The 21,761-nt window shown below is 37.1% G+C and overlaps 1 protein-coding gene and 1 pseudogene across 1 annotated transcript in view; both read left to right on the plus strand.

Moving 5' to 3' along the window:
* Window positions 1-21,761, plus strand: part of DISP1 (dispatched RND transporter family member 1) — a 182,211-nt gene that overhangs the window by 65,430 nt on the left and 95,020 nt on the right. The gene's annotated exons all lie outside the window — the stretch shown is intronic.
* On the plus strand, window positions 3,909-3,992 carry LOC114006757 (uncharacterized; annotated as a pseudogene).

Raw genomic sequence — 21,761 nt, forward strand, 5'->3', positions numbered from 1 at the left:
CTCTTTGCCAGACAGCTGTTTATGGTGCCAGGCCATCTTTCCAAGAGCTTCTATTGGCTTACTTGAGATCTACCTTAGTTTCATAGTTTTCTGGTTTAACCTTCAGATATGACATTCCCGTCAAAGCCCTGTCCAGTAACGAGTATTTCCAATTTCTGATTCAACGTAACAGGCATTATTGAACTTATGTAAATAACCATTGTGCCACAAAATAAAAATACTCCCAAATATTTTCTAATTCCAGAGGGGTCAGGAAGGAAGAAAAGTTTATGTTTCCATTTAAAGAAATAAACAAAAAGAAAAAGATATATATATAGAGAGTTTTTTGCTATAGGGTGCATGTGCTCGCCAGAAAGACAGAGAGAGACAGAGAGATAGAAAGCAAGAAATCACCCCCCAGGGGGGATGGCCACGCCGCAATCCCTTCTCCTCCATTCTACTCTCGGGGTCTTGGGCATGCATGCACACACGCCCGGCGTGAGTTTAAGCCACTGGGTCCGGGATGCGAACCGCGGTTGACTACATGAGAGTCCAGCAACATAGCCATTACGCTAACTGCTAGTCCCAAGAAAAAATATTTTAACAAATTGCTGAACCTATCAATAGCTCGAAAGAAAGCAAAATCCTTAAATTGGGAAAACAAAGCATAGTTCTAAAAAAATCAGTAATGTTATGCTCGAAAGTCATAGAATTCTATTTCACCAGTTCAGTCTTATGTTCAATCTTTCTTCTATAGAATTTGCAGTGTTACTGTGGTCTGATCTTTCCATTTAAATCCTGGAAGTTAACATTCAATGTTATTATTGATATTTCTTGTCCCTAGCATTAAGTTGGTCATTTTCTTGGTTGCTTTTTGTGTCTCTTATTTCTGTATGTGTGCCTTTAGTTTTCCTGTTAGAGCACTCCTTTCAGAACTTCTTGAAGAGTGGGTCTGACAAATTCTTTTAGGTGTTGTTTATCTGAGAATGTTTTTATCTTTCTTTCCAAATGAAAGATAATCTTGCTGGGTATGGTATTCTTTTTTTTTTTTTTTGGAGAGATTTTCACTATAGGGCGCGTGCGCTCGCCAGACAGACGGAGAGAGACATTAGAGACAGAAAGCGAGAAATCACCCCCCAGGGGGGATGGTCACACCGCAATCCCTTCTCCTCCATTCTCCTCTCGGGATCTTGGGCACGCACGCACACGCGCCCGGCGTGAGTTTTAAGCCACCGGGTCCGGGACGCGAACCGCGGTCGACTACGTGGGAGTCCAGCGACATAGCCATTACGCTAACTGCTGGTTCCCATGGGTATGGTATTCTTGATTGAAACTATTTTTCACTTAACACTTTGAATATATTTTCCCATTCTTTCCTTACTTGGATTGTTTCTGATGAGAGGTCTGAGGTTAGCCTGATTGAATAACCTTTATAAGTAACTGACATTTCTCTCTTGCCAATTGTAGTATCTTGTCTTTGTCTGTGGATTTGGCCAGTGTGGCTATGATGTGCCTTGGAGAAGATCTTCTTGGGTTAATTCTATTAGGGGTCTTTTGTATTTCTTGGGTCTGGATCTTTAAATGCCTCTCTAGATTTGGAAAGTTTTCTTCCAGGATTTCATGGACTAGATTATCAATGCCCTTATTAGTTTCTTCACCTTCAGAGATACCAATTATCCGGATGTTTGGGCGCTTAATTGTATCTAGTATTTTTCGTATAGTAGTCTCATTTTTTTCGTGTGTTATTTTCTCAGTTTTTTTGGTTGTTTTTTTCTAGGTCAGAAGTTTTTACTTCAACACCCAAGATTTGATCTTCTGCATGGACTAATCTGCTTTTAATACTTTTGAGGGAGGTTTTGATTTCCTGTATTGCAGCCTTCATCTCTCACAGCTCCATTTGGTTCTTTTTTATGGTGTGTATTTCCTCTTTCAGATTGTGCAAGAACATCTTCGCCTCCTGGAACTCGTTCTCTCTTTTCCCCTGCATCTTCTGGAATTCATTGTCTCTCAGCTCTTGCATCTCATTTAGTTTTGTCTCTATGAATATTCTGAAATCTCTTTTGGACATTTCCATGAGTTCTACTGTACGTTTGTATATCTGTACAATGTGTCTGTTTTAATCTATTACCAGAGTCCCAAAGTTAAAAAAAATTGAAATGTTTATAAAGTAAAAAAAAAGTAATAAACTAAGATTAATTTATTAAAGGAAGAAATTTTTAAAAATAAATTTAGTGTAGCCTAAGAATATACTGTTTATAAAGTCTACAGTAGTGTACAGTAACATCCTAGGCCTTCACGTTCACATACCTCTCTCACTGACTCACCCAGGGCGACTTCCAGTTCTGTAAACTCAAATCATCATAAGCGCCTTATACCAGTCTGCTGTTTTTTAATCTTTTGTTTTTTCTTTTATGACATATTTTTACTGTACCTCTACTACCTTTATATATGTTTAGAGTCACAAATACTTAACCTTATGTTATAGTTGCCCCTGCAGTAAACTGTACAGTTTTGTAGCTGAGGAGAAATAGGCCATCACTCATAACCTACTGTGTGTTGTAGGCTCTACCATCTGGGTTTGTGTAAGTTCACTGTATAATGTTCACAGGCTGACAAGGCCTAGCAATGCATTTCTCAGAATGTGTTCTTGTTGTTACATGATCCATAACTGTATAACATTCAAAGAAGAACAGTTTTTGCTTTTACAATCTTGCAAAAACTTTGAAGCCTTTTTCATTTTGTTATTTCAGAGCAGAAACCTTTCCAAAAGAAGTAATGAGACATTTTGTATCTATATTTCCTAAATTTTAATCATTTTGTGGTCAATCAGAGCTAAACCCTGTACCTTTCAAGCTGTTTTGTCAACATATGTTCCTAAATGTTATCTGCCAACTAGAAAATAGAAGTAAATTGATGAATGATAGATTATTACTGAAAACAATTTCTAAATTTTAGTGTATGAAAGGTTATAATCTCCACACTTTAAATATTTTTAAACTGATTTTTTAAAGCGATAACCTTTATTGTAATGAAATACAATTTTATCCATTTGTCACATTATAAAGTTATTAATACCATTACCAAACAGACTGACTCATTCATTTATGCAACATATGTAATTGTTGATTATTTTCTTAATGACCAGCTTCCTATATGTTAAGAATAAAAATTGTAAGTTCTAACTCTAGGCATTTACTTACAAATTAGTTCACTTAATAGAAAATTATTAAACACCAACTGTGTACTAGGCACTATTCTGTAATCTGGGGTTATGCTCTGGAGAGAGAAACAAGCAGTAAATGAGTACTTAATTTAAATAATTAAGATCAGTTCAGATAGGAGTCACTACTTCAAACACAGTAGTACAGAAAGAACTAATCAAGTACCTTAGCTGTTTTACTTTACAGACTATTGAAAAAGATAAGTATCAGTGTGATTAACCAAACATAAATATGATACATGTCATAAAAGAAAAGCAGACAGTGCTGTGAGAATGCATACATGAAGGAGGCAAGGAGATTGTCAGTAAAGACTTCCTGGAAGAAGTGACATTTGAGCTAAAACTGAGCTACGATGAGATATATTCATTTGCTAGAGGTGTTGTAACAAGTATGACAAACTGGGTAGTTTAGACAGTGGAAATGTATAATCTCTCATCATTGGAGGCTGGAAGTACAAGATTAAGATTAAGTACAAGATAGGGTTGCTTTATTCTAAAGAGTGAAGGAGACTGTTCCATGCCTCTCTTCCTGTGGAATGCTGGCAGTTCTGGTGTTATTTGGTTTGCAGACACATTAGTCCGATGTCTGCCTTCATATTTTCATTGTATTCTCCATATGTGCATAGTTTCTCTTTTTATAAGAACATCAGTCTTTTTTTTTTGGAGAGGTTTTTGCTATAGGGTGTGTGCTCTCACCAGAAAGACAGAGAGCTTTGCGCAGTGGCAGTATCGTAGCCAATGAGGTTTATCCGAGGCGCGATTATTGCTAATTGAAAACTTTTCCCAATACCCCAGAAAGACAGAGAGAGACAGAGACACAGAAAGCGTGAAATCATCCCCCAGGGGGATTGGCCACACCGCAATCCCTTCTCCTCCATTCTCCTCTCAGGATCTTGGGCACACATGCACACATGCCCGGTGTGAGTTTAAGACACTGGGTCTGGGACTTGAACCGTGGTCGACTACATGGGAGTTCAGCGACATAGCCCTTATGCTAACTGCTGGTCCCCAAGAACATCAGTCATTTTAATTAGGGGCCCATCCTCCTCCAATATGAACTTACCTTAACTAACTATAACATGTAACTTCTAAATGAAGTTATATTCTGAAGTTCTAGGGATTAGGACTTCAGGATATGAATCTTTGAGGAACACAAGTCAGCCTCATACTAGGAGTTAGACGAGGTGTTGAGGGGAGGAGAAAAAAAAATCTTTTCAGGAAGAGGGAACAGCATGCGTGAAGGTCTCATGTTTGAAAGAGGCATGGCTCATTTAAGGGATGAGGTGCAGCCAAAGCATAGAAACTGCAAGGAGTGAAGTAAGATGATTTCAAGACACTTTTACAAGGTAGACTAGATAGCGAAGACCTGGTGAGCAACAGCTTGTGGTGTTCAGATAACTTTCTACCTGTAGCTGTGTTGAATTAAAGTACTTTTGCCATTTCCAGGTAAAGATATCCGGTAGACAGAATTCTTTTTTCTACAGATCAGGTGAAAGGTTGAGATTGGAAATAAGAGTTTGGGAGTAAACTATACTGTAAGTTAAAAAAATGACTCTGGAAGAATTTTTCTGTGAGAGGGCTAGGACTTAAAAGCTTGAAAAGCAAGCCAGCTGTTGGCATGGTGGTTAAGGTGGCTGGATCCTATACGGCCAGCTGTGCCCTTGGAGTCCTGGACATGGCAGCTTGAAAGACAAGTGGGGCGCATATGCATGCATGCCCACAATCCTGAAAGGAGAATGATGGTGAAGGGATTGTGATGTGACCATGCTCCATGGGGGTTGTGCTCTCTCTCTGTCTCCCTCTCATGAGCACATGTGACCTCTAGCAAATTAAGATAAATTAATTTTAAGAAAAACATCCTTGAAAAGCATCCCCATTTAAAGAGGAAGTCAGAACAAAACCCCCCAAAAATTAATCATGAAAAGCAATGTGCAGTAAGAAAAACGGTTGGAGTACTGTTTGGGAAACTAAGCTAGAAGAAAGTTTTGAGAAGGAGGGACTGGAGGATGGCATCAAGTGCTCCATGAAGGTCAAGTAGGATAAAACTTAAAACAGATCTCCTTTGCCAACCCGAGTCATTAGTGAGTACGACCAGCCTCACAAAATGGTGAAAGTGGAAATCAGGTTTTTGTTGAATACTAAAAGACAGATGAGGAGCAGAAGCGTAGTACAAAAGTACTCTAATAAGATTGACAGTGGAGGGAAGACGGGGGAGGACATTCAAGTTTTAGAGCATCTTAGTTTTGGGGAGAACTTGAATATGATTGAAAGTCAAGATTAGGAAATCACTGGGCAGGGAGAGGAAAGAGATACAATTTAGGTAAAGAAATCCAAGGAGATATTTCCATGTGAGATTTGCTTCCTGGTATTTCTCATTAATGGTATGTTCTTCCAGGTCCCAAATGCTGAATAAACCTAGTAGACGAATCAGGGAAACAGAGAAAGTATTGCCATTCTTTTCGGGATCAGCAATCCAGATCACGATAACTGATTCAAGTAATCCACTGTATCAAGTTAAAACAAGAGTAGAAGAATCAGCAGTTAGTGTAATGGCTATGTTGCTGGACTCCCATGTAGTCGACTGCAGTTCGAATCCCGGACCCAGTGGCTTAAACTCATGCCGGGTGCATGTGCGTGCGTGCCCAAGATCCCAAGAGAAGAAAGGAGGAGAAGGGATTGCAGCGTGGCCATCCCCCCTAGGGGGTGATTTCTCGCTTTCTGTCTCTCTGTCTCTCTCTGTCTTTCTGGTGAACGTACGCGCCCTATGGCAAAAAACAACCTTTCAAAAAAAAAAAAAAGTAGAAAACATGATACCTGGCATTGACGATTAAAAATGAATATTTCAGGGAAACGGAATAGAACTGCACAGGAAAAAAGCCTTCACAATCATATTTGCTTATGAGGTTGCCATGTATTAGTATTTATTCCTAGTCCAGTCTACTGCTAGGAGTTATTCTGTGAATAAGTATTAATAAATTTACTCATCTAATATGTTTTGTATAATTCCAGTGAGTAGCATTTCAACAGCAAAATAAATTCTTAAATTGGCAATTTGGACATGTGGTGTTGTATACTGGTTCTAATCTTGATAGGAGAGCCAAATGTTACATTATTCAAATACTATAAGAATGTTTGCTGAGTTTCCTATGTTTGATATAGCTACAGTCTAATTATTATATAAGAACTGTAACAGAACAAATGTAAGAGAAGATCAGAATGTAATTGTGGGGCCAGCAGGTGGCGTGGTGAGGCGCTAGACTCCCACATGGCCAACTGCGATTTGAGTCCTGGACCTGGCAACTTGCTTTCTGTCTCTCTCTCTGGTGAACACACTTACCCTATAACAAATTAAAATAATAATAATAAATAAAATTAAGTATATTTTTAAAAAACGATATAGTCGTGGAGCACTCTTAGTGAAATCATAAATTGATCTATAATTTGAATTAGCAAAGCAGTATTCATTGTAATGGCAAATCAGGGCAAGCATACAACATATTTTCATTGTTAAAAAGTAAAATGAGCTTAAGTAAAGTAAAATGTGCCCTAATGTCCATCGTAGAGCTCACACCAGCATGTAAGCAAAATCAATGAAAGTTGATTTTAGCTGTAGAGCACTTGTTATGAAACAAAGATTAAGCCTCTTAAATAAGGCAATTAATGTTTTGTATGTTTCAGATTTTCATTTTATTTTAGTTGTCAGAGGGTGTGTATGCTTGCTAGAGAGATCCACAGAGATAGTGTGAGAAAGCATCCTGTAGTGGGATGTGGTCACACCACAATCTCTTCGTCTCCTTTCTCCATCCCATTGGGATTTGGGGAAGGCAGCATATGTGCCTAGCATGTCTTTCAAATGTCTGTCAGGGCCAAGATTTGAACAGTGGTCAGCCATGTGGAATCCAGCTTCCTTAACCATTATGCTATGGGACTGACTCTATATTTTCACTTTTTAAACGGTGACATTTAAATATCATTATTGGTGACATTGTATTTATATTTTATGTGATTCCTATTTGACATTTATGCTAATGTTTATTTAATGTTTTCTAATATTGGATGTCTAAGATTAGATAATTAGGTTCAGATTATCTTATTAAATATATAATATTACAGTATCACATATTTAATAATAAACCATCCTTTATTTTTTTTTTTTTTTTTTTTTTTAGAGGTTTTTCACTTTAGGGAGCGTGCACTTGCCAGAGAGACAGAGAGAGACAGAGAGATAGAAAGTGAGAAATCACCCCTCAGGGGGATGGCCATGCCACAATCCCTTCTCCTCCATTCTCCTCTTGGGATCTTGGGCATGCACGCACATGCGCCCAGTGGGGTTTTAAGCCACTGGGTCCAGGACTTGAACCACAGTCGACTACATGGGAGTCCAGTGACATAGCCATTATGCTAACTGCTGATCCCTACCATACTTATATTATTTAATCTTTTGTGTTACAGAAAACCTCTCAGTATAACTTTTAGTATAACTTTATCTTGAAAAAACTATTCATTGACTTTATTACACTAACTGGTGGTCCCATTTTTTTTTTTTTGGAGAGGTTATTCATTGACTTTAATAATTACTGTCACTCACTGTTTAAAAACACAATCTATGAAAATATGGAATGATTTATGCTATTGATAACTCCTAGGGATTGCAATCCAATTTTTTTTTTTAAAGTTACTTCTTTTAGAGAAAGAGATACACTCAAACAGAGACAGAGAGACTGGCACCCCTCCAAAAGAGCCTTCATGCCATGATGCACCCCAGCCTTTGCCAGCCCATATCATGGACATATGTTTGTGCACCCAATATGTACAGGAAGGCCTGGGAACATGAACCCAGGACTTCCCATGTGGGCCAGGATGACAGCATTGAGTTACAGCTGCACTGCTGGCTAGCCCTCCAGTTTCCAATCTTTAAGATTCAGAAATGCCACTGAAGAAACTGATTTGATCCAAAGGCTAAGATTAAGGACCCAGTGAAAAAAAAAGGGACATCTCTTTTCCTTTTCTTTGTTCCTGGAAAGGATCTAAGGATGGTGGAAATAAGAGATGAATTTTGAAATCTAGTGGATGGTGGGCTCAGTTTTTTCACTAAAGAAAAAAAAGTAAACTCATACTTTTTAACTGTGGTGGGCAGTAGGCAGGCTGGGATACCAGGGCTAGGTTGCTATGGTTTCAGACAGGTATGAGCTTGACGAGTCGAGTTGAAGGCTCCAGTGAAGCAGATCAGGGAAATTCAGAAGGTTTGGTGCAGATCTTTTATAGAACGAAACTCTCTTAGTGCTTTATAGCCATTGTACTCATTCTACATAGTTAACTGATTAACAGTCAACCTAGAAAACTAATTCAACACATTTTTATGTTACCTTGGCTTGATGTTGTTTTAAGAATAACTGATCATTTTTAAAAGAATAATGAAATATGACCTTCTGCCATTTTTTCATTCCGTAAGTTACTACTTCTTTATAAAGGGATGCTGGGAATACATCTGACTCCTTATAATAAGATAGAGAAAATAATGTACATTTTACTTCACTAAAGAAGATATACCAATGGCTGTAAGCACATGAGAAGAAAATAATTCATCATTAGTCATCAGGAAATTGTTTAAAACTTGTAATGGATGCCCTTACAACCACCAAAGTGGTTAAAATTTTAAAAACCGAGAATACCACACGATAGAGAAAATGTAGAACAAGTGTAAAATGGTATAACCACATGGAAGACAGCTTGGCAGTTTCTTAATAAACATGCATGTGTTTTTTGACTTAGTAATTCCATTTCTATGTATTTACCTAAGAGAGGTGAAAACAGATGCCTACAAAAAGACTTAAGTATTTAAAACTTTGGTAGAATGAAGTCCTCTTAATTTTTTTTTCTTTTGCCACTGTACTCATTCCAAATATTTAACTAAATAGCAATCAACTTAGAAAACTAATTGAAAACATTTTGTGATACCTTGCTTTGTATTTGACTCAGTCTTACTCAGTATTGCTCAAATCTGGAACTAGCCTAAACAGCCATCATTAGAGTAATAGATAAACAAATAGTGATATAGTCATTTAGTGGACTATTTCTCAGCAATAAAAATGTTTGAAGGACTGATTCATCCACGATAGTGTGGATGAATCTCACAGACATACATTAAATGTAAGACTTGGCATAACTGAGCACATATTATAAGGTTCCATGTACAAGGTTCTAGAACAGTCAAAACTAATTTATAATGATACAGATTGGATCAGTGCTTGCCCGGGGTGGGATACACTGAGGAGGTAATCTACAAAGGTGTACAAGAGAACTTTCTGTGGTAATGAAATATCCTGTAACTTATAGAGGTTGCGGTTACATGATTGTATATATTTATTTTTCAGAACTCATTGAACTATAAGCTTAAAATCTGTACATTTTATCGGATGTTATTTATACGTCAGTAAAGTTGTGTAAAAATTAGAAGATGATGTCTCACCAAGGTAGCACTTGATAGTACCACCACCTGGGAGGCTGGGGTTCAATTCCCAGGTCTACCTGCACTTGCCAGGTGCAGTTGTATGCACCTGTGTCCCTAGCTGATTTGGAGACTGGGGCAGGAGGGTCACAACAAAGTAAAACCCCATCAAAAATGCCTATCTGCGTTTCTGTCATTTCCCTTCTTCTGCTAATTCTCTTTCTCTCTCCCTGTCTTTCTCTTATGAAGGCAAGAAAGAGGGAGAGAAAAGAATGTCATGAAGTTTCAAAAAAGTAATTAAAAATATTATTAGCATCTAGTTCTGTAAATTTTAAAACAAGCATTTATTAGCTAAATTTATGAGATTTGTTGTGTATTTCTAGAATGCCTTATTAAACTTTCTAGGAGGCAATTAATTGAACCCGTCATGAGTGATTTCATTTTGCACCTAATTATTCTGATTAAATACAGAAATAATGAGGTAGGTCCATTCCCTCAGGGAAACATTTCTTAGCATCTATAGCTTTCATTTTTGTTTGACTGTCTTATTTTTTTAAAATATGTACCAGTTTTGTTATACTTAACTTTTCTGTATTTATGGAGACTGAACTACTTGCTGTTTTTGCCAAGAATACATGTATCTTAAAAACATATGAGGGCCTTCAAAAAGTTTATGGAAAGTATGTTTCATGAAAAAAAAAAAAACTGCATGGATTTCTAATTTTTTCACACCAAGACAATGTTGTCTTTTAATTCTGTTTTCCACAAACTTTTTGAAGTCCCTTCATATGTGTATCCATTTTGGTTTTACTTTCAAAAAGGTAATCTCTCTATAATCTGAATCATAAGAATATCATCCTCTGTGTGTCTTAAATCTTCACAGTAAACGCTGCATTTTTTCTTCTATTATATTTTGTATCTTGATGTCCCATAGATAAGCTGTTCATATAGGATATTCACTAGTCCTGTTCTCTGAGGAAATCCACAAGCTTTCTTAGTAAATCCTCTTATTTGTAAAGTTTTTGTTCAGTTTCTCAGGGATTATAGCTTATAGTATATGGAAAAACTCTGACTATAAGGATACAAACATTGTTTTGAATGAAAAAAGTCTGCACTAGCAGATATATTATAAAAGTTTAAGCCAGTATCACAATGTCTTTTTCAGAGGAGGTAAGGAGAATTATTTGTTAAGGCCTGCAGTCATACAGCAGGCAATTAAGGGAAGGAACACAGCCATCGACGGACCAACGTTGGGTTTATGTGACCCAGCGTGTTCTTTAAAGAATAAGATAGATTCTGCTGAAAACAAATGAAAAAATGTTTGATAATTTATAACTCTTGAAACTCATTCTGCCAGATGTTTAGTTCACTGAAAGTATTTTTTTTTTTAATGCTAAGATGCCTAATGATGTAAAACATTTTCAAGTGTGTCACCTTGCAAGGCCCACGTCACCCTTTACTGCAGTTGGCAGGAGAGATACATATCCCCTGAGATATCAGGAGAGATATTTATTTATTGTCATGATCAGTAAACCATGCGTGAGGCTGCATTCAGGGCTTATTTATGTTACCTTTATTTTTCACATTATATCCTTTATATATATATACACCTAACAATTGAGTTATTTTAACTTTGTAACATTCCGTCTTTAATGTTTCTAAGGAAAAGAATTACATATCTTTTAAGAAAATACATTGTACTTTTTAAAGCAGCTTTCATTTGAAATACTTTGTATGAATATAAGAAAAAATACTCTTATATAAGAACACTTTACACAAATATAATTACTTTAGTTTTTCAGTTGACTCATTTTTTAAAAATAATTATTTTATTTAGCATTATTTATTTGTTTGTTCATTTATTTTTTAAAAATTTGACCAGAGAGGGACAGAGTGTGTGAGAGAGAGAGAAAGCCGCCAGGTCCAGGACTTGAACCACAGTTGGCCATGTGGTATTCCAGCACTTTTAACCACCACACCGCCTGCTGGCCCCTCAGTTGACTCTTAAAACAAGAAAACCAAAGATCATAGGAATTATGTTTAATACCATGTTCCCATGTTATGCTGGTTCTCCAAAATTTCAGCCTTGAGTTTAAGTGGGGTTGGGGATCAGGAAAATAGTCTCATATTCTAATATAGGATATTTAAGGCAATTTAAAAAGTTACTTGCAGGTCCAGGAGGTGCCATGGTGGTTAAGGCACTGGAATTCCCACATGGCCGACCACAGTTTGAGTCCCAGACCTGGCGGCTTGGTTTCTCACCCTCCCTCTCTCTCCCTCTCTGTCTTTCTCTGGCAAAACTCATGTGAAAAATAATAATCATCATAAATAAATAAATAAATAAATATTTTTTAAAAAATTTATTTGTTTTTCAGTATATGCATGAGAAAGATGATATCGTCTCAGGTTTTTCATTATCATGAATGATTTCCAAGTTGGTGAAATGGTTGCAAGTAATTTAATTATAAATAAATGGTTGTAAGTGGTTATAGGCATTGATATCTCATTTTTATGTGTATTAAATGGTCAAAATGAATGTCCATTTAAATTATATTCTCATTACAATGTGTGAGGCCTTGTTTGACATTGGCTTACAGGAATGAGATTATTCAGGTAGACCAAGGCAAAATTTGATGTTAAGTACTATGTAGAGCTGTCTGTTCCCTTATGGTAAAATTTCAAGACTAATGGTTTTTGGGTTTTACCCCCCAATATGTTTCTGAAGTCAAGAGTTTGAACAATTTTACTATAAAGCTTAATAAAAGGTATATGATACGCTGGATAATTAGGTAAGTTAGTAAGATTAATTACAAGTAAAATACAGGTAATTTAGTTCTTGAAATCATAGCTTACATTTCCTTAACATTAATCCTTAGAACTGAAGTGAGTAATAGTGGTTACAGGTTAAGGCTCTGGATTCAAACTGCCTAGGTTTGAATGCCGGTTTTGCCACTTTCTCATCTTGTAGCTAGGGACTACTTTTATAAGCTTTTAAGTTTCCTCATTGATAAAATGAGGGTAATTACAGTACTTATCTCTAGAGGTAAGAATGCGGATTAGGGGTCAGCCTGTGGCACAGTACTAATGGAGTTGGACTCGCACTGAAAGGTCGTGGGTTCACATCCTGAATACCCTGTGCACACTAGATGTATGTGTGAGTGCCTGCTATCTGGATTATGAGCACATGATCTGAAGCAGAGGTGAAGTCAGTATGAGGACCCTACAGAGGGTGCCCCTCTCCTCTTTCTTCCCCACTTTATGTCTGTCTCTCTCATAGAGAAAGAATTCAAAGTTAAAAACTTTTAAAAATGAGAATTGTATGGAAGAATATTTGTGAAGCATTCATGCCGTATGTACACACTTACATGATAGTTCATTTGAATTGTCAGTAGATGAAATGTATAAAGAAGAAAATCTACTTGGTAAGTGGCCTTGACTTTACCTTACACTTAATTCATTGATTTTCAGTGTTTTTATTCCCCTGCTGTTAGAGATCCTATTAAGCAATGAATTAATGATGATTGTAGAAAAGTAGTAATTCTCAACAGATTTATAAGCTGGAGGAAATATGCCTGGATGGTCTAGGAGACTGAAACTTAGTTGTAGTTATGCGTTAAATGAAAACAGCAGCAACTGAAATAACCTAGAACATCCTTTAAAAAAAATTTATTTCTTACAAGACAGAGAAGGAGAATACTCCCAACAGAGTCCTGATGCCAGGACTCTGCCAGTCTTCAGCCAGCCTCGGAGTGTGGGCAAGCACGTGCCCAGCGTACTCGGGGAGGTCCCCATGCTCAACTGCACACTTTGCCATGTTGGATTACCCCACAGAGTGTTGCGTTTTTACCATTAATGCTTCCATCTGGCCTCTCAGAACATACTATGATGGCAGGATAATAGCTCACCTGAAAAATTAGGAATGGATCAAGATGCAAGTAGTGAAGTTAATGATAATATCAGTTCATTACAATACGACCCCCATTAAATTAACTATGATCTCATCTAATATTATATGAACAAAATGATAAATGGGAGCTAAGGTTAGATGTGGTTGTTTTTTTTTTTTTTTTGAAATGTAGGTTTTGCATCTGTGAATTTAACCAGTTGCAGATTGAAAAAAATAAGTTGGTTGTATCTGTACTGATCATAGACAGACTTTTTTCCCTTGTCATTATTCCTTGAATAATACAGTATGAACAATAATACAACATAAGTAATAGCATTTATATTGTATTAGATAAAAGTAGTCTGGAAAGATCCAAAGTGTACAGGTGGGATAATCTAGAGGTGAGTTAGAGTATGTGTGTAGGTTATATGCAAATCCTATACCATTTATGTAAGTCACTTGAGTATCTGCAGGTTTGGGTATTCACTACAGGTCCTGAAACCAGTGCCCCATGGATACCAAGGGACAGCTATACAGTACTTTGTTTGGAAACCTGTATCTAGGGTGATATAGGACTGAAAACGGTATTTTGTTTGTTTGGTTATTTTTAAAATGGAAAACCATAATTATATTTATAAGGTAATGGGAATGGTCAAGTAAAGAGAGAAAATTTTGTGAGAGAGACAAGAAAAATGAGAATTGTTCATAGTCTTCTTGACTAGAGGAGAGGCAATGGAATTTTACATATAAGCGGAGGGGTTAGTTTTAGAAGTGAGGACAGTTTCTCACTCAGAACAGGTGAGATGGAAGACACCTAACCTGCATGCAGATTCTGGTAGGTGAACAGCTCTAATGGTGGTAAGCTGTGGAAGTTCTCTTCTGCTAATTGTTTGAATATTTTTAGTGTTTTCTTAATGAAGTAGGTCATGAGCCAAATGTAAGGATGAAGGAAGATTTGTGAGAGGTTTTGGAACTCAGAAAAAGGTATAAAATAGTCATCTGAAAGAAAAAAGGAGTATTAACAGTTAACAGAGATTAAAAAATAAATTTTCTAGAACGAACAAAAATTAAGACTGACAATAAATTAAGATTGAAAATGAAGACTGAAATTAAGATTGATTCCTATGTCAATACAGGTAAAGAAATGGGATTATGGTATATCTGACTAAGTATTAACTGTAAACATAAATATTAAAAAAACTTATTGTTATATATTTAAATATATCTTCTAAAATCTTGGAGAATTTGGAACATACTTAATATAACAAATAACTGAGTGATCAAGAGATGGAGTGATGGTGACATTGCTGGAGTCCCACATAGTTGACCATGGTTCAAGTCCTGGACCTGGCAGCTTAAAACTCATGCCAGGTGTGTGTGTGTGTGTGTGTGTGCGTGTGTGTGTGCGTGTGCGTGTGTGTGTGTGCACGCGCGCCTGTGAGATCCCAAGAGGAGAATGGAGAAGAAGGGATTGCAGCGTGGCCATCCCCACTGAGGAGTGATTTCTTGCTTTCTGTCTCTCTGGTGAGTGCATGTGCCCCAGAGCAAAAAGATCTCTTAAAAAACAGCAACAACCAAATAGCTGAAGTTATTTCTTTTCATTTGCAATGGATGAAAACAACCAGCTCTGCCAGTTGTTTTTAAAAAGTGCATGTAGTTTAAGCTAGCTTTGTGATCACTATTTAGAAACCTTAGATGTAATGTGACCTTAATATACACTGTATAAAAGGTACCAAAGATACTTGACATTGTCTTACGAATATATGAAAGATTAATACTCTAAGTCTTTAGAGTACTAATACCTTAGGTACCTACGACGTTCTCAGCCTCTGAAGTGTTTGCTCAGAAGGTAGGTAAGAGATCCACTCTTTTTTTTTTTTTAAGAGATTTTTTACTATAGGGCACGTGCACTTGCCAGACAGACAGAGAGAGACAGAAAGCGAGAAATCACCCCCCAGAGGGGATGGCCACGCTGCAATCCCTTCTCCTCCATTCTCCTCTCGGGATCTTGGGCACACATGCACATGTGCCCGGCGTGCGTTTTAAGCCACTGGGTCTGGGATGCGAACCGCGGTCGACTACGTGGGAGTCCAGTGACATAGCCATTACACTAACTGCTGGTTCCCAGAGAGCCACTCATTTTCATTAGTGTGTATGTTTGGACATTCCTATAGAAGGAGACGGTAGAATGAATAAACATCAGATTTGTGCTTAAATATTGTACGTTTTAATTTTCCTTTTCAAATTCAGTGTGTGTTGTGTGTGGCAGCAGTACTCAGATCAAATGAAACCTAGCCATGTGAGCTGTGTATCCTACAGTTCATATACCTTTTATGGGAAAGAAAAAAAAGTCTTATTCATTTCCCTAATCAGGAAGAATAAAGTTTGTAGGTGTTGAACAAAAGTTGAAAAATATTCTCATGTTAATTATGTAAAGGTTTAGACATCTTTTTGTTTTAAAATTTTGCTACAGGGTGTATGTGCTTACCAGAGAGGATGGGGGGGGAGATAAAGAGAGAAATCACTCCCGGGGAAATGGCCACTTTATAGTCCCTTCTCCTGATTTTCCTCTCAGGATTTTGGGCACACACACACATGCAACTGAGCATGTTTTTCAAGCCGAGTTCAGGAGTTGAACCACACAGTTGTCTATGTAGGATCCAGCAGCCTTAACTCTGTGCTTTAGACATCTTTTAAAATCACTTGAAAATTAGAAAATATTTGAGTGCCTGCCAGGGTGAGGTTTTAATTTGTTTTTTATTTCCAAAACGAAAAAGTAATCTTCAAGGCTGAATTCTGAATTATTTGTTAGATAGAACATATAGTTGCGTGATTTTCCTAAGCCTGTACTCTTATGGGACCATTCAGCCTTCAGTTTATTAAATCATGTTAAGCCATTATTAAACCATTTGTTCTGGTACTATGTCATCAATGTATTTGTAAACTTTTTCAGTGTCATTTAACACATTAGTATTCATAATGTTCAGAAGTGACTAAAAGTTAATTTCTAGACTATTTTCTCTTGATATACTTTATATAAAATTTAGAGGGGGTAATTTAGCTTATTCTAAGGCTTATGGTTTAACTAATAAAGTAATTTCTAATCACTTGACTATATTATTGGAGTATTTTACTTTTAAGAACTGAACTTTCTTACTGGAAAAACATAAAATCTATTTATGCAGCCACTATGGTTTCTGGTAAATGGAAATCAGATCATTTATTTCCAGACTGATTTTAGTAACTTTTAAAAAAGTAAGGATTCTATTATGAACATATCTAAAATTAAAAAGAATTAATTTTAAGAACAAGCTGGAACAGGAAAACACAAATGACATATTAAATGTTCTGTTGGATTAACATTTTATTTTACAAATAGTTAAATAATTTAAGAAATATTTCTTTCGTTAAATGTTAGTTCTAAATCAGACGAGTCTGAGATGCGTATTAGTAATGGTCAGAATGGAAAGTATACACCTGTGGTAAAGGACTATGTCATGGTAAATCCGGTTTATACAGCTGTGTGGTAAATGTTAGTTATTACAGAGTACATTTACAGAATCATGTAATGAGCCTCATTTTCAAGCAACCATTAACTTTGGTTTAGAAATGGCTAATTAAAGAATAACTTCATTTTTTAAGTGTAGGCTGTGCAAACAATATATAGCATCACTATAGCTGTCCTCTTAAATGAATGCATAAATTTGATCATAAGTGTATATTGGCTGATTTCTGAGGAAATTCAGACTTCTTGTAAGACCACTTCTTATTTATAATTTATGCTTTCACTGCATATAATACCTACTCTTTTAGTACCAGACTAAGTTTCCATTAAACTTTATTGCACTTACATGGACTCTTCTGTCATGCTTTAATAAAATTATAAAATTGACTTAATTGGGTCTGTGTGAAAGCTTCCTTTATCATTAATAAACTTCATTTATTCCATGGGGTTATTAGTTTTGGATAACTTGTATGACTTCATTCAAACTTGTACTAAAATATGAATAAGTATTATTTAAAAATTAACTAAGCATGAGTAAAAGCAAACTTTAAAATATACTCACAGGACCGAGGATTTAAACATTTTGATTCAAGAAAGTAAGTAAAAATGTTACCATTAACTCAGTATTGCTGGAGTCTTATCTGGAAAAAAACTATTTTGTCTGAAAAATTAAACGGAAAGTGGGTATCCTTTTGTTTTAACTTTTGAGCACCTGCTCTACAGGATGAAGTCTGTTAAACTCCAGAAACACCAACATGAGAGGCTTATCGTCTGCCATCAGATATTTTCATTTTCTTCTATCAAGAGAGAATTCCACTCAGGACTTTCTATTTATCAGCAGTTACTTTTTAAAAACCCTACTAGATGAGAGGAAGATACTGCAAATCTTTTCAACATAGTGACATCTTTATTGCACTCTTCTCTTCTTCGAACTATCTGGAATAGATATTAAGTTATAAGAGAACTGGGGTAGAGAATATAGTAGATTCACTGCATATCTATTTCCACACCTGGAAAACAATAAACAGTCCTGTGTGCTTTAGGGGGTCAGTAGTTTTGTGTGTTTAAATATGTAATTTCTAAGATAGATATAGAATCATCTGGTGTTAGTTACTATGTATTCATTGAGTTGATGAATAAGGTTTGGCCATTGATTTCGCATATAGAGAGAACGATCTATACACAGAGAGAGAACTGAGTTGGGACTGTCTCAGAAAGATCATGAAAGGGTTTGCTAGGTAGACCATGAAATGAGTTCAGAATAAATGAGGACTCTCAGTATCAGAGGGGCTTAAATATTAACATATAAACTCAGTAGTTTCGGCTTTAGTATGAGGGCCCTAACTTACCAGTTAAATGTCTTCTGAGAAGTAGTTTGATTCACTCTATAGGGTGTAGTAAAAGGGGAAACAAGCTAGAGCAGGGGTTCTCATAGTATCTCCCAGCTAGCAACTTCAGCATCATCTGGGAACTTGATAGAAATGCAAATTCCTGGGCCCCACCCCAGACATACTGAATCAGAATTTCCTGTAGGGAGGAGGGAGATCTCAGCAACCTGTGTTGTAATGGGCCCTGCAGATTCTGGTATCTACAGGCTCCCATTTGGAATCCATTAGGCTGGAAGAGAAAAATTAGCCAACAGGTAACAGCAATAAGGTTAAACATTCTATAGAGGATGTGACCACTAAGGTCATTTTTTAGCAGTAAACTGAATGACTTAAAGATTCATTTATTTAGTACACCTGTGTAGAAGTGATTACTTGTAGATGCATAAAGTTTTAGAAGAAATACAGATATTTGTACTTTGGTGGAGTAACCTCAGGCTTTTAGTTTTATAGGTGGAAGGACACTTCTTTCAGTTTACCCAGAAGTAACTGGGTAAACTGGAGATTTATTTGGAAGGTAAAATTTATTATGTTACTAATTATTATCAATTATCAATTTATTATGTTATAGTAGGAACAAAACAGGCTCAAAGCAGAATACATATTCCTTTTTTATTTATTTATTTTTTTTGCAGAGATTTTCACTATAGGGCGCGTGCACTCGCCAGACAGACAGAGAGAGACATAGAGACAGAAAGCAAGAAATCATCCCCCAGGGGGGGATGGTCACACTGCAGTCCCTTCTCCTCTTGGGATCTTGGGCACGCATGCACACGCGCTCGGTGTGAGTTTTAAGCCACCGGGTCCGGGACGCGAACTGCAGTCGACTACGGGGGAGTCCAGTGACATAGCCATTACGCTAACTGCTGGTTCCCAACAATACATTTTCTTTTGGGAGGTTGATTTTTTTTTTTTTTACAAGATAAAATTATAAATCAAAAAGACAAGCTGTTGTATTGTACTTTGCTCATATTTTCCTCTTCAGGCTGGGATCACATGAGGCCCAGGTTTGATTCCTGGCCCAACCTAAAGGCTGGGTGCAGTGTAGCACATCTATCGTCCCAACAACGGAGGGAGGCTAGGGCAGGAGGATCGTGATATGGCAAGATTTTATTTACTTTATTTATTTTATTTTTTAAAGAGAGGCCAGGTGGTGGTACAGTGGTTAACACAGTTGGACCACATGGGAAAGCTCTTGGGTTCACAGCCTGGAACCTCCTTACGTTACTTTCAGTACACAGGGCTCCCGTGATTTGGACCAAGTAAGACTAGGAGTGGGTCCTGGTACGAAGACCCTGGTTGGGGCTACCCTCTCTCAGAAGAAATAAAAGGAAAATAAAAGGTTGTGAGGTAGAGAATTAAGTCAGGGGCAATTGGGTATTCTTAAGGATTGTTTTTATTGAAATAAATAACCTAATGAATTTGCTTTCTTCCATACCATAATATTTCTTTTTTTAAAGAATTATTTTATTCAACTTTATTTATTTATTTTAATTTGACTAGAGAGGGCATTATTTATTTATTTTAATTTGACTAGAGAGGGACAGAGTGAGAGAGAGAGAGAGAGAGAGAGAGAGAGAAAGAGAGAGAGGGAGAAGGAAAGTGAGAAGGCAAGCCATGAGGTTCAGGACTTGAACCATGGTCAGCCATGTGTGAGTCCAGTGCCCTTAACCACCACACCATGTGCTGGCCCCTGCCATACCATAATATTTCAGTGTAAAATAACTAGAAACCTTTTCCAGAATTAAAGACCATTTTCTCCTGTTCACCGCTGAATATACCCTGATGAATTTTTATTCTTTATTTTCAGCCATTTTTAAGTTTATTTATTTCTTACAAAAGTGAAAGAGAGAGAGAGTGAGACAGTACCCTCAAGAGGGTCCTGATGCCAGCATCCACCCCTATCCTTCAGTCAGCCAGGATCATGGCAGGTGTGTGCTTGGCATACTCAGGAAGGTCTCCAGATTCACACCGGGAACCTTCCCTTGTGGGATAGCCTCGTGGAGTATTGCATGTTACAGCCATGTCATTGTCTGGCCTCTATTTTCTTTTTAAAAATTCCTGGAGATTATTATTCTTGTCTTTGGGGTGTTGATACACTTTACAAATTTATTGTACCCTGATGTGTTTGGGGAATATACTCTATATTATCTCCTTGTAGTGTGTATTTCCTATAAAAATGTTTCTTGGGATGGTTACTTCTGAGAATGATGTGGGCTAGATAGGCACAACCATCAATTTTAAGTTGCTTCATGTTAATTTCAGTTTTTAATTAAAAATAAACTTTTAAAAGAATTACTTTACCAGTAGTGCAGTATATGAAGAGCACAAAGGGAGTAAGGAAGGATGGGTCTGTGTTAAATTATTTATACCTATTAGTTCACTGATTTTCTTAGAATTGTAACTATTTCAAGCTCATTGTGAATTACCTAGGAAATTACCACATTCTTGTAGCTGACATAGACAGTGTGGCTGTCTTTAATCAAGGCAAACAAAACCCATATGCCACCAGGATTGTTTATGAATATATTAATTCTCTTCTCTGGTTATTCAGGATTCTGCTGCCATATTTGCATGTATGCAAGAACCTGTTTTGTAGTTGGCACCTTGTTGGGTGCTCAGATGTAGGTGAAAGATGCAGCAGAATTCTGCCCAGGATGACTCAAAGGTCTTGTTTCCACACCAGCCCCCACATGGCAATGATGGAATATAAAATAGAAAATTAAAATGACATGACCACCCTCAAAATCAAGACAGACATTATTTCAGAGGATCTCAGAGTTACCAGAAATAGAAAATACTAAGTAGGCCTGGAGCGGTGAGCTTGTCAAGCTCCTGGCAAGAAGCAGAAAGTTGCTCAATTACTCCTCAACTGCTTCATAGAAGAGGTGGGGTGAAAGGAGTAGAAGTGAGGAGAACCCTTCTCCCAGCCTGGTTTCTTTCTTTGTTAACAGAGACTACAAAGGAGCTGCCAGCTCTCCCTCAGGCCTTAGTGTTATTGAAAGTTGTGAACTGGGGGGAGAAAGTAGAATAAAAACAAAATTTAGTAACCAGAAATGGAGTAAAATTTGTGTACTGGCTCTGTAATATTCCTAATATCACTCTGCTAAATTATTTTTCAAGAATGATGGGAACCAGCAGTTAGTGTAATGGCTATGTCGCTGGACTCCCACGTAGTCGACTGCGGTTCGCGTCCTGGACCCAGTGGCTTAGAACTCACGCCGGGTGTGTGTGCGTGTGTGCCCAAGATCCCGAGAGGAGAATGGAAGAGAAGGGATTGCGGCGTGACCACCCCCCCGGGGGGTGATTTCTTGCTTTCTGTCTCTATGTCTCTCTCT

The sequence above is a fragment of the Tupaia chinensis genome, unplaced genomic scaffold (assembly GCF_000334495.1).
Source record: "Tupaia chinensis unplaced genomic scaffold, TupChi_1.0 Scaffold150175_1, whole genome shotgun sequence".
In the NCBI taxonomy this organism is placed as follows: domain Eukaryota; kingdom Metazoa; phylum Chordata; class Mammalia; order Scandentia; family Tupaiidae; genus Tupaia; species Tupaia belangeri.